This window comes from Rutidosis leptorrhynchoides, chromosome 8 (assembly GCF_046630445.1).
Source record: "Rutidosis leptorrhynchoides isolate AG116_Rl617_1_P2 chromosome 8, CSIRO_AGI_Rlap_v1, whole genome shotgun sequence".
Taxonomy (NCBI): domain Eukaryota; kingdom Viridiplantae; phylum Streptophyta; class Magnoliopsida; order Asterales; family Asteraceae; genus Rutidosis; species Rutidosis leptorrhynchoides.
The window spans coordinates 347996836-348009899 of NC_092340.1; the positions used below are offsets into that span (position 1 = coordinate 347996836).

Genomic DNA, 13064 nt, shown 5'->3' on the forward strand with positions numbered 1-13064 from the left:
TTCAAATCGTCGAATCTGTCTTTTGTCTTCACCTTTTATTATTTAAACGAATATCACTTGTAAATAGAACAATTGCAACTAAAAGCTTGTCTTTCTTGAGGAATAATGCTATGAAATATATGTTCGTTTTTAGCATTATCAAATATTCCCACACTTGAGCGTTGCTTGTCCTCAAGCAATATCGTCTTGAAATATTAGAATCACTTTTTTATTCTTCACACTTTGTACATCAGTGATTTCTATACAGCGGTATAAACAATGGTAGTAACGATATGGTTTTCAGTCCCACATGACTATAAAAATTTAGATCCATTAAGGAAATTGGATCTTTATGAAAACATTTGATCTTTTGAAAATTAAATCTAGTTTTTACCCTAGATAAGTTTTCCGGAATAACCCTTTACCGGTGTTTGCAAAATATTTTTGTGGGTTTGGTGGGTTTCAGATTTGAAAATTTTAGCTCAAAACTTGCGGTTTTGTGTCACCCACTTGCTAACCTTGTATTTGGAAAGCAACACGTCCAGTTTACTTGTTCCGTATATTACCTTTCGGCAAACTACCGTCCGGTTGTAAAGGAAAGCGTTGAACAAGCAACTGTTAAGGCAATGTCCCGTGACATGCTTTTGATTATGGTCTATAACGTGTCGGACGCAATTACTATCCTTGGTAGGAGCAATAGTAAAGCTCACCCTTATAATTTGTCGGTCTGGCACAAGGTCCTGTCTTTGACCATGCTATGCAACCACCGTTCTTACGGTTGACACCCGATTTAGTTCAGGTGACCTAATGAATTCCAGGTGAATTCCTAGGATTTTACGTTCAATGGTAATGATCGTATTGAAAATAGGGTTTTCAGAAAACAAATCGGTTTGTATTTTTGATCAAAATATTTTCTCGTTCAAGCTCGAGTTTAGATATCATCGAATTCCATGAGTTTGAATTCTCAATCTTTAAGGTCAATCTCAAGGATTGAGTGATATCAGTCTTAAAAGCTGATTTTTAATCTTTAAGGAGATTATCCTTTCTGGGGATCTGATTCATTAGTCTTATCCAGCTAATTTGCATGGTGCCTCCCCATTGTACGAGATAAATCCTTCTCATGGTTAGGATAAATCTGACCACTTGGCGACCCTGTTTAATGCTGAGGTCCGTGGATTTCCTGCTGATTTTAGTGATGACTTTTCTAGATTTTTCGTCAACCTACAGCTGGTCTGGACGACAACTTCATGACCTAAATCAAGAAGCGCGTGTCTTTTTCGGAAGACTTTACTTCCTTTTAGTGATGGAATTGATTCATCGTGTAGATCCATCTCTTCTTTTCTTTCATCGGGTAAAACAGTTTAGTTTAGTTCAAAGCAAAAGTATTTTCAGTTATTGGTTACAGATATATGTGGCATATGTTAAAAATATCTTGGTAAATTTTCCCACACTTGGCTTTTTATTTTTCTTTTTATCGTCCTCTATTCCATTTTAAATGAATTTTAACATTTTAGTTTGTTTCTCAATTTATGTCCTTTCCGAGGTAACAATAATTTCGGTGTTTGAAACCTAGTTTTATCGTTCATAAATATGTATAAACATGATTTTAATTCATTTAATTGAAAATTTTGAAAAATTTTACTAGAATTGGGTAGTCAGTATATAAGACTAGGGCTGTTCTTTTTTATCAGAGAGCACTAGATTCTAATACAACTACTGCTTTACTAGTATTTTTAATGGTAACCAAGTGTTTAATATAAAAATTTTTAAAATCCGAAAGAATTTAACCCCTTCCCACACTTAAGATCTTGCAATGCCCTCATTTGCAAGAAATCAGTAACAATTTAAATTATTGAGGGTGATTTGTGTGAAAATGATTAAATTTTTTACCAAAGTTTCCAAATATATTGGCGTTTGTTTGCTGAATGATAAATGGTGCACGTCATTTGTTCATTCCGTCTTGTTGTTATTTCACATATATTTTGCATCATTGTCGTCAAAATTACTTGCTTTTGCTGAACTTAATGCCAGTCTTTGAAAATGCGTTGTTTTACCCTGTTGTGTACATAAGATAAACTGCAAACATATATACATATTTTTGAAGTTTGGTTTATTACCCCACATTCAAAAATTATTAAAATCTAAGAATAAAAGTTAGATAATTATAAAAATGATTACAATATTAACAAAAGTATTAAACATATCAATAATTACATATTACAAAATAATAAAAATAAAAAGTAACTAAGGATGATATTGGTACCAATAGGGGTTCCACGCATAACCATAAGTGCTATAGAATGCTTCGGCAGGGTCATACGTAGGATATGGTGGCTGCATCTCTATCGACCAAGGAGGGAAGACGGGCTTCGGTGTAGGAATATAGTTTCTACCTATATGTTGGCAATGCGCTATGATCTGGTTCTGATGAACTTGCCAATCTTCAAATGCTCTCTGTCTAGCATTTTCGTATTCCTGAGAAGCTATAAACCTATGCATTTCTTGCCCCCCTCCTACATTACCTTGTTCCTGGTTTCTCTCTACCTGTGGATGTCTACCATTGTATCGTACTGCGGCGTTGTTTCGCCGCTTCAAAACTTTCGCACCATGGTACACATTTAAACCTATAGTGTCGCGGGGTTCCGGCTCTTCTACTAATAATCCCCCCCGACTTATATCCACACCGAGATATTCACCAATCAAAGTAATAAAAATACCACCCCCTATTATGCTATGTGGACGCATCCCTCGAACCATAGCTGATAAATAATAACCCACACAATATGGTATACTTACAGCGCTGTGTGGGTCTCGAATACACATATGGTAAAACAAATCTTGTTCATTTACCTTTTCTTTGTTTTTACCCCTTTGTGTAATCGAGTTAGCTAAAAACCTATGTATTACTCTTAATTCGGCTCTATCTATATCCAAATAAGAGTAGTTTCCCCCTTTAAAACGGTGATGGCTTGTCATTTGACTCCACACACCGTGTGTATCAAAATTTTCATCTATTTTCCTACCGTTTAGTATCAATCCTCTACAATCGGCAGACGCTAATTCCTCAGGCGTATATATACGTAAAGCCTGAGCCATGTCCAGTAATGACATGTGGCGCATCGAACCGCCTAACAAAAATCTAATAAAAGAACGATCGGTTAAACTAGCTACCCGATCATTCAACTCTATACTACATAACAACTCTTCACACCATACTTTATATACAGGTCTGCGTATGGTGAATAAACATATCCAGTCATTAAAAGAAGAATTACCATACCTCTGTACCAGTAATTCCCTAATTGGCCCGGCCAATTCTACATTACGTAAAAACCTAAAAAAAATAAAAATTCAGAATGGGGGGAGAAGACTAGTTCTTTAGGGTCTGCTAGGGAAAGACCATACGTGTTCCATTTTCGAGAATTACACGAAAACAGACAATCTAACTTTAACAGAAATATATATTATCCTTTAAAGACTTGATTCTCCCCACACTTAGTTAGCTGTGGTATCGAAATTGTGATTAACTTCGTTGTCGACTTCCATCGGACCCTGTATGTAATGTTTAACTCTGTGACCATTAACTTTAAATTCAATCCCATTTGAATTTATTAATTCTATCGTTCCGTATGGGAAAACTCTTTTGACTATGAATGGTCCAGACCATCTTGATTTCAATTTTCCAGGAAATAGCTTGAATCGTGAATTGAAAAGAAGAACTCTGTCTCCTTCTTTAAATTCTTTTGAACTTCTGATTCTTTTATCATGCCATTTCTTCGTTCTTTCTTTATAGATTAACGAATTCTCGTATGCTTCATGTCTTAATTCTTCTAATTCGTTTAGTTGACTTAATCGTAGACGTCCGGCTTCATGTAAATCAAGATTACATGTCTTCAAAGCCCAAAATGCTTTGTGTTCAATTTCTACTGGAAGATGACATGCTTTTCCATACACAAGTCTAAAAGGTGTGGTTCCAATTGGAGTTTTGTAGGCTGTTCTAAAAGCCCAGAGTGCATCCTCCAATTTAATGGACCATTCCTTCGAATTTGATCCTACGGTTTTCTCTAGAATACGTTTTAAAGCTCGGTTGGTATTTTCAACTTGTCCACTTGTTTGTGGATGATATGCGGTGGAGATTTTATGAGTTACTCCATATCTTTTAAGAACTTTCTCAAGTTGATTATTACAGAAATGAGTACCCCGATCACTTATTAAAGCTTTCGGTGTTCCAAACCTTGCAAAAAGACGTTTTAAAAAGTTGACTACAACTCGTGCATCGTTAGTTGGGAGAGCTTGTGCTTCCGCCCATTTAGATACATAATCAATGGCTACGAGTATATATAGATTATTATGAGATTTTGGAAATGGACCCATAAAGTCAATACCCCAAATGTCAAATACTTCACATACTTGGATGACATTTTGTGGCATTTCATCACGTTGACTTATTTTTCCGGCCCTTTGACATGCATCACAGGATTTGCAAAGAAGGTGTGCGTCTTTGTAAATTGTAGGCCAATAGAATCCAGCTTCATAAACTTTTCTTGCTGTTAGTTGAGGCCCATAATGCCCTCCTGTTGGTCCTGTGTGACAATGGTTTAAAATTTTACTAGCTTCATCTCCAAATACACATCGGCGTATTATTCCATCGGGACAACTTTTAAACAGATGTGGATCTTCCCAGAAATAGTGTTTTATATCACTGAAGAATTTCTTTCGTCTTTGGTACGATAATCCTTTTTCAAGGAATCCACAAACTAAGTAGTTTGCATAGTCTGCAAACCATGGGATTTCTTTATAATCTATCTTCAATAGATATTCATCAGGAAAGTTGTCTTGTATGGCCGATTCATTCAGAACTTCTAATTCGGGATTTTCAAGACGAGAAAGATGATCAGCGGCGAGATTTTCTGCTCCTTTTTTATCTCGGATTTCAATATCAAACTCTTGTAAGAGTAAGATCCAACGGATTAATCTTGGTTTAGCATCTTGTTTTGAAAATAGGTATCTAAGAGCAGAATGGTCGGTATAGACCACCGTTTTTGCTAGAACGAGATATGATCGAAATTTGTCAAAAGCAAAGACAATAGCAAGGAGTTCTTTTTCAGTAGTTGTATAGTTCGTTTGTGCTCCTTGTAATGTCTTACTAGCATAATATATAGGTTGAAATCGTTTTTCAATCCTTTGTCCTAAAACGGCTCCCATTGCAAAATCACTTGCATCGCACATTAGTTCAAATGGTAGATTCCAATTTGGTGTTATCATGATCGGTGCATTAGTGAGTTTTTCTTTAAGAATATTAAAAGATTTGATACATTCATCTGAAAAGATGAATGGCGCATCCTTTTCTAGGAGTTTATTCATAGGAGTGGCAATTTTAGAAAAATCTTTTATGAAACGTCGGTAAAAACCGGCATGCCCTAGAAAACTCCTAACTCCTCTAACATTGGTGGGATGTGGAAGTTTAGCAATTACATCTACTTTAGCTCTATCCACTTCAATTCCATCTTTTGAAATTTTATGTCCAAGAACGATGCCTTCTTTAACCATGAAATGGCATTTCTCCCAATTAAGTACTAGATTTGATTTTTCGCATCTAATTAGCATTCGTTCCAGATTAACTAGACATGATTTAAATGTATCACCGAAGACTGAAAAGTCATCCATGAATACTTCCATGCATTCTTCTATCATGTCATGAAAAATCGCCATCATACACCTTTGAAAGGTTGCAGGGGCGTTACAAAGTCCAAATGGCATGCGTTTGTAAGCAAAAGTACCATAAGGGCACGTGAATGTGGTTTTCTCTTGATCTTCGGGTGCTATTGGAATTTGAAAATATCCGGAAAATCCATCTAGAAAACAATAGTAACTATTTCCGGCTAATCTTTCCAACATTTGATCTATGAAAGGTAAGGGAAAGTGATCTTTTCTGGTGGCGTCATTTAATTTTCTATAATCAATACATACACGCCATCCTGTTACAGTCCTAGTAGGAATAAGCTCATTTTTCTCATTTGTGATAACAGTCATGCCACCCTTCTTAGGCACGCATTGAACTGGGCTTACCCATGGACTATCAGAGATTGGATATATCAAACCTGCATCTAGCAGTTTAATAATCTCTTTCTTAACTACATCTTGCATATTAGGATTTAGTCTTCGTTGGCGTTGCACATACGTTTTATGACCTTCTTCCATAAGGATTTTATGTGTGCAATACGAAGGACTTATTCCTTTAATATCATGAATCTTCCATGCAATGGCTGGTTTATGAGCTTTCAACACAGAAATGAGTTGTGATTTCTCATTTTCAGTAAGAGAAGACGATATTATTACAGGTAATTCAGATTCACCATGTAAATAAGCGTATTCCAAATGGTTTGGAAGTGGCTTTAACTCTAATTTCGGAGGTTCTTCTATCGATGATTTATATCGATATCTGTCTTCTTCTTTTAGCATTTGAATTTCTTCTGTTGTTGGTTCATATCCATTAGCTATAAGTGTAGCTAACATTTCAGCTTCATCAATTGGTTCATTACCTTCTCCTAAAGAACATTCTCCTGTTCCTTGTAATTCTGGAAATTCTTTTAATAATTCTGCATGTGCATCTATAGTTTGAACATAATAACATGTATCATCTGCAGATTGTGGTTGTTGCATTGCTCTATCAACTGAAAAGGTAACACTCTCATCCTCTATACTTAGGGTCAGTTTCTTACCGAACACGTCTATCATTGCTTTAGCCGTGTTTAAGAATGGTCTTCCTAATATGAGAGGAACTTGAGAATCTTCTTCCATGTCCAAAACAACAAAATCTACTGGGAATACTAAAGTACCAACTTTAACTAGCATGTTCTCCATTATCCCTCTAGGATATTTTATTGATCGATCGGCTAGTTGTATGCTTATTCTGGTTGGTTTCAATTCTCCAAGGTCTAGTTTAGCGTATAGTGAATACGGCATTAAATTTATACTAGCACCTAAATCTGCTAATGCTTCTATTGAACTAAGACTACCCAGAAAACATGGAATTGTGAAACTTCCTGGATCAGATAGTTTTTCTGGTATCTTATTCAACAGCACTGCTGAACAATTTGCATTCATAGTAACAGCCGAGAGTTCTTCCATTTTCTTTCTATTCGTGATTAGATCTTTCAAGAATTTAGCATACCTTGGCATTCCTGAAATCACGTCAATGAAAGGAAGATTTACATTTATCTGTTTAAACATATCCAAGAATTTGGATTGCTCGGCTTCAAGTTTTTCCTTCTTCATTTTACTCGGGTAAGGAAGTGGTGGTTGGTATGGTTTAACATAAGGTTTAGCCTTAACTGTGTTATCTTCATTAACCTTTTCAACTACCGGTTCTTTTTCCTTATCTTGATCAGGTTGTGGTTCTTGTGGAGTAGGAATAGTTTCATCAGAAGTTACAGGTATTTCAGGTGTTTTAAGTGTTGTACCACTTCTTGTGGTAATAGCTTTAGCTGTTTCATTTCGGGGGTTAGCGTTTGTATCACTTGGTAGACTTCCCGGTTTTCTTTCACCTATTAACCTTGCTAGGTTGCTCACTTCTTGTTCCAGATTTTGAATAGAAGCTTGTTGATTTCTAAATGCTTGAGCATTTTGTTCATTGGTTTGTTTTTGAGATGTGAAAAACTGCGTTTGAGTTTCAACTAGCTTCGTCATCATATCTTCTAAATTCGGCTTTTTATCATCGGTTTGTTGTGGTGGTTTGTTTTGAAAATTTGGTCTTTGCTGATTGTAAGTATTATTGGATACTTGTTGATTGCTAGGACCTTGTTGGTTGTTGTATGGAATATTTCGGTTATAATTCTGGTTTTGATTGTAAATCGGTCTTGGCGGTTGATAATTATTCTGATAATTATTTCCAGGCCTTTGGTTTATGTATGAAATATTCTCTCTTTGTTCCATTGTTAATTCAATACTGAGACAATCTTTTGTCAAATGTGGTCCTCCACACTGCTCACAACTAATTCGTATAGCATGAATATCTTTAGTCATCTTTTCCATTCGTCTCTCGAAAGCATCTATCTTTGCGGAAATGGAATCTAAGTCATGGCTAGAATCGGCTCTAGCTGCTTTAGATGATCTAATGATATCTTTTTCTTGGTGCCACTCATGTGAGTGGGAAGCAGTATTATCAATAATTTTGTAAGCATCAGTTTCGGTTTTCTTCATAATAGAACCACCAGCTGCTATATCTATGTCTTTTCTTGTAGTGATGTCGCATCCTTGGTAGAATATTTGTACTATTTGACAGGTGTCTAAACCATGTTGCGGACATCCTCTTAATAACTTTCCATATCTTGTCCACGCCTCATATAGAGTTTCATTTGGCTTCTGTGTGAACGTAACAATTTCTGCTTGAAGTCTTACGGCTTTAGATGCAGGAAAAAATTGTTTAAGAAATTTATCAATTAAAACATCCCATGTATCGATCGCCCCTTCAGGTAACGATTCCAACCAATCTTTGGCTTCTCCCTTTAAAGTCCAGGGAAATAACATGAGATATATCTGTTCATCCTCCACTTCTCGTATTTTAAATAGTGTGCAGATCCTATTAAAGGTACGTAGATGTTCATTTGGATCTTCCTTCGGCGCACCACTAAATTGGCATTGATTAGTCACCATGTGTAGAATTTGTCCTTTGATTTCATAATCTGGCGCATTAATGTCTGGATGAGTAATTGCGTGACCTTGGCCAGTGCGTTTAGCTCTCATTCGGTCTTCCATACTTAAAGGTTCCAGATTCTCCATAATTGAATTTGTTGACTCGGTATCACTAGATGGTTCTGATTTAATAATTCGTTCCTCAACAATCTCTGTTTGAATGATTGGTGGTTCCGGAGGAAAGTTTAATGGTTCAGGATCTATGAACCGTTCCTGAATATTTTCTGGATTCTCAATTGTGAGGTTTGTTTCAAAAACTGGATTATCGGAAATTTGAACTGAAGTACTTGGTCGACTGGATGACGATTCTAAAGAAAAATCAACGGCGGTTATATTTGTTAAACGATGTCTTGATCGAGTTACAGGTGGTGAACGTACAAAAGGTGATGAACGTCTTGCTCGGTGCATTCACAGAATATCCTATTAGTTTTTAAAAGGAAAGAAAAATTATAATAAGTTATCCAATCAATAGACTTTTCTGATTTTGCCCACGTTTCGAATAGCCAAAAGATGCAGCAGAGGGGCAGGATTCGTTTGGTCTCAATATAATTGAGGACTGTTTGGCTCCAATAACCCGGTCCACGTACAAATCCAACTATTACTACGAACCAGAAAATTTTGATGTCTATCAATTTAACCACTTAAAATAAATTTTCGTAATTTTAAGAAATTTAGATAAGAAGTAGAAAAAATTCTAAGTCCTAAAAACTAGAATAGCGAGAAATAAGAGAGAAAAAGAGTTCGTCGCAAAAGGTCGAAAAAGAAAAATGATTGAAAAATAAAAGGTGACGGAAAAATAAAAGAAACTTATAAAAACTTAAAAATACTTAACTAATTTAACCTTATTACTACAACTAACTTAAAATTATAATCGCAAATTGAAATTACTAATTGGAATGATAATTGGTACATAGTAAAAGGTCTCTAAAAATATTAAAGCTTACAGGAAAAACTAAATCCCAAATGGAAATAACTTAAAAAGAAACTAAAACTTAAAAAGGCGTCGCAAAATTCTAAAGCACCTAAATCTTAGTCTAAAGAAAAAGCACTTAAGGAATTCTACGGCAAAGCCTAAAAATCTAGGAGTAAAAATAACTATAGCAAAAACTAAGTTTAAAATTAATTATGAGCTAAAAATACAAATATTACGCTACAACGATTAAAAAGGTACAAAATATAAAAATATATAAAAAGTTGTAAAAAGTACAAAAAATATTATTTTTATATTATTTATTTAATAAAACTACTAATTTTACAATTTAATTAAACTTATTTAAACTAAATACATAAATTAAATAAAAATAAAACTTAAAACTAATAATAATAATAATAATAATAATGTTTAAATAATAATAATAAATAATAACCCGTGATTAATGCGGTTTTAGGGTTTTTGTCCGTGTGTCAGAAGCCCTCCGCGAGTTGCGGTGAATAAAGAGGAAAACCCCGCGAGTCGCGGGGTTCAGAAAAACAGTTGACAGGTTTCACTTTTTACGCGTTTTTCTTTATTTTTTTTTTTTTTATTTTCTTTTTTTCTGTTTTTAGTTTAAATAAACGATTTTTAATAAAATTTATATTTTTATAAATTAAAATAAAGATAAAAAAAACTTATAAAACTTAAATATTTAACAAAATCCTAAAAATACTTATATTTTTGTTTTTCTTTTTATATTTTTGAATAATTAAAACGTAATTTTTTTAAAAAAACGACTTTTAATAAAAGTAGATAAAAAATCTTTTTTTTTTTTTATATTAGCGTTGCGCTTCCGGCTTTTAAGATAATTCCCCGGCAGCGGCGCCAAAAATACTTGATGTCGAACGAGGTGTATATAAAATAGCTTATATTTTACGCAGAAAATACTATTAAATACGATACAATTTTACACAAGATATTTATTTATTTATAGAATGGATATACTTAAACCTTGCTACAACACTTATAGGCAGTGTACCTAATCGTACAGTAGTGTAGTTTTTAGTAAGTCCGGTTCGTTCCACAGGGAAATCTTTAAACAAAGCTCAACGCTATATTAGTTTACTTTTATAAAAATACAAATATATATATAAGTGATATTATTATTATAAAGGGGGGTTTTTACCGTTTAATGACCGGTTTGTCGATTTTAAAACTTTAGTCGAAGTTAAAACCTAATGTAAAATATAAAATAAATACAAGACTTTAAATTAAAGCGTAAAGTAAATAACGATAATGAAATTGCGAATAATAAAAATGCGATAAAATTAAATTGCGATAATTAAAAGTACGATAATTAGAAGTGCGATAAAATAAAATAACAATAAATAAAAGTGCGATAATTAGAAGTGCAATTAAATATAAAATAAAGGAAATTAAATATGAAATAAAAGAATTATGCTTATTTAAACTTCCGTAATCATGATGTTTGACGTGTTGATTTTAGTTTTATGCCCATGGGTTAATTGTCCTTTGTCCTGGATTATTCAATATGTCCGTCTGGTTTTTGTCCATAACAGTCCATCAGTCATAAATATAAATTGCAAGTGTCCTTGTCAAATTATTATTATACCCGAAGATAAATATTCCAACTAATTGGGGATTCGAATTGTAACAAGGTTTTAATACTTTGTTTAATGAATACACCAGGTTATCGACTGCGTGTAAACCAAGGTTTTACTACTTTGTTAACAATTACACCAATTACCCTTGAATGTAATTTCACCCCTGTTTTAATTATTCTAGTGGCTATTAATTCATTCCCGTGTCCGGTTAAATGAACGATTATTCGTACAAATAAATACCCCGCCCATCGTGTCCGATCGAGTGTATATGGTAATTTATAGGGACGCCCAATTGTAAATCTTTATATTAACATTAACAAACTTTCATTTAGTTAAACAAATATAAAGCCCATTAATAGCCCATAGTCTAGTTTCTACAAGTGTCGTTCTTTTGTCCAAACCCCAATTATGGTACAAAGCCCAATTACCCAATTTTAGTAATTAGCCCAACATCATGATTACTTCGTTTTAAACAAGCATAATAATAACTTAGCTACGAGACATTAATATAAAAAGGTTGAACATAACTTACAATGATTAAAAATAGCGTAGCGTTATACGGACAGAATTTCGACTTACACCCTTACAACATTCGCTAACATACCCTTATTATTAGAATTATAATTAAAATTAAAATATAAATTATAAATATAAATATATTACTTCGTATGAAGAGAAGAAAAAATATGATGATATTTTGATCAGAATTCGGGTTGATTTATAGCCAGGAATGATTTTTGGGGCTCCGCGACTCGCGGCCAAATAGCCTTCAAACTCCGCGAGTCGCGGAGAGGTATTTTCACTTTACACCCTTGGAGTTTCTGGCTGCCGATAGTTTTTAATATATATATATAATATATATATAATTAATATAATTAATTATATATTATATTATATTTATATACATAGTTAACTTGTAATTTTTAGTCCGTTGCGTCGAGCGTTAAGAGTTGACTCTAGTCCCGATTCCGGATTTTCGAACGTCCTCGCGTACAATTTAATATCTTGTACTTTGCGTTTTGAATCTTGTACTCTTGTGATTTTGAGACGTTTCTTATCAATAATTGGAACCTTTTTGATTGTCTTTTGTTCTTTTGAGCTTTTTGGTCGTTTGCGTCTTCAAATCGTCGAATCTGTCTTTTGTCTTCACCTTTTATTATTTAAACGAATATCACTTGTAAATAGAACAATTGCAACTAAAAGCTTGTCTTTCTTGAGGAATAATGCTATGAAATATATGTTCGTTTTTAGCATTATCAGTAACTAATCAATGCCAATATAGTGGTACGCCAAAAGAAGATCCAAAAGAACATCTTCGAACCTTTAATAGGATCTGTACTCTATTCAAAATCAGAGAAGTTGAGGATGAACAGATCTATCTCATGTTGTTTCCCTGGACTTTAAAGGGAGAAGCCAAAGATTGGTTAGAATCGTTACCCGAAGGAGCGATTGACACATGGGATGTTTTAGTTGAGAAATTTCTTAAAAGATTCTTTCCAGCATCTAAATCCGTAAGACTTCAAAGAGAAATTGTTACATTCGCGCAAAAGCCAAATGAAACATTATATGAGGCGTGGACAAGATTCGGAAAGTTGTTGAGAGGATGTCCTCAGCACGGTTTAGACACTTATCAAATAGTGCAAATATTCTACCAAGGATGCAACGTTGCTACACGAAAAGACATCGACACAGCAGCTGGTGGTTCCATTATGAAAAAAACTTCAACCGAAGCTCACAAAATCATTGATAACACAGCCTCCCACTCGCATGAGTGGCACCAGGAAAAAGATATCTTTCGTTCATCTAAAGCGGCTAGAGCCGATTCTAGCCATGACTTTGATTCCGTTTTCGCA

The 13064-nt window shown here is 34.1% G+C and overlaps 1 non-coding gene across 1 annotated transcript; it reads right to left on the reverse strand.

Moving 5' to 3' along the window:
* Window positions 1–12725: 12725 nt before the first annotated feature.
* On the reverse strand, window positions 12726–12832 carry LOC139865171 (small nucleolar RNA R71). Its single transcript, XR_011764693.1, has one exon. It is a non-coding gene; the product is annotated as a small nucleolar RNA R71 (small nucleolar RNA).
* Between the last annotated feature and the right edge of the window lie 232 nt (window positions 12833–13064).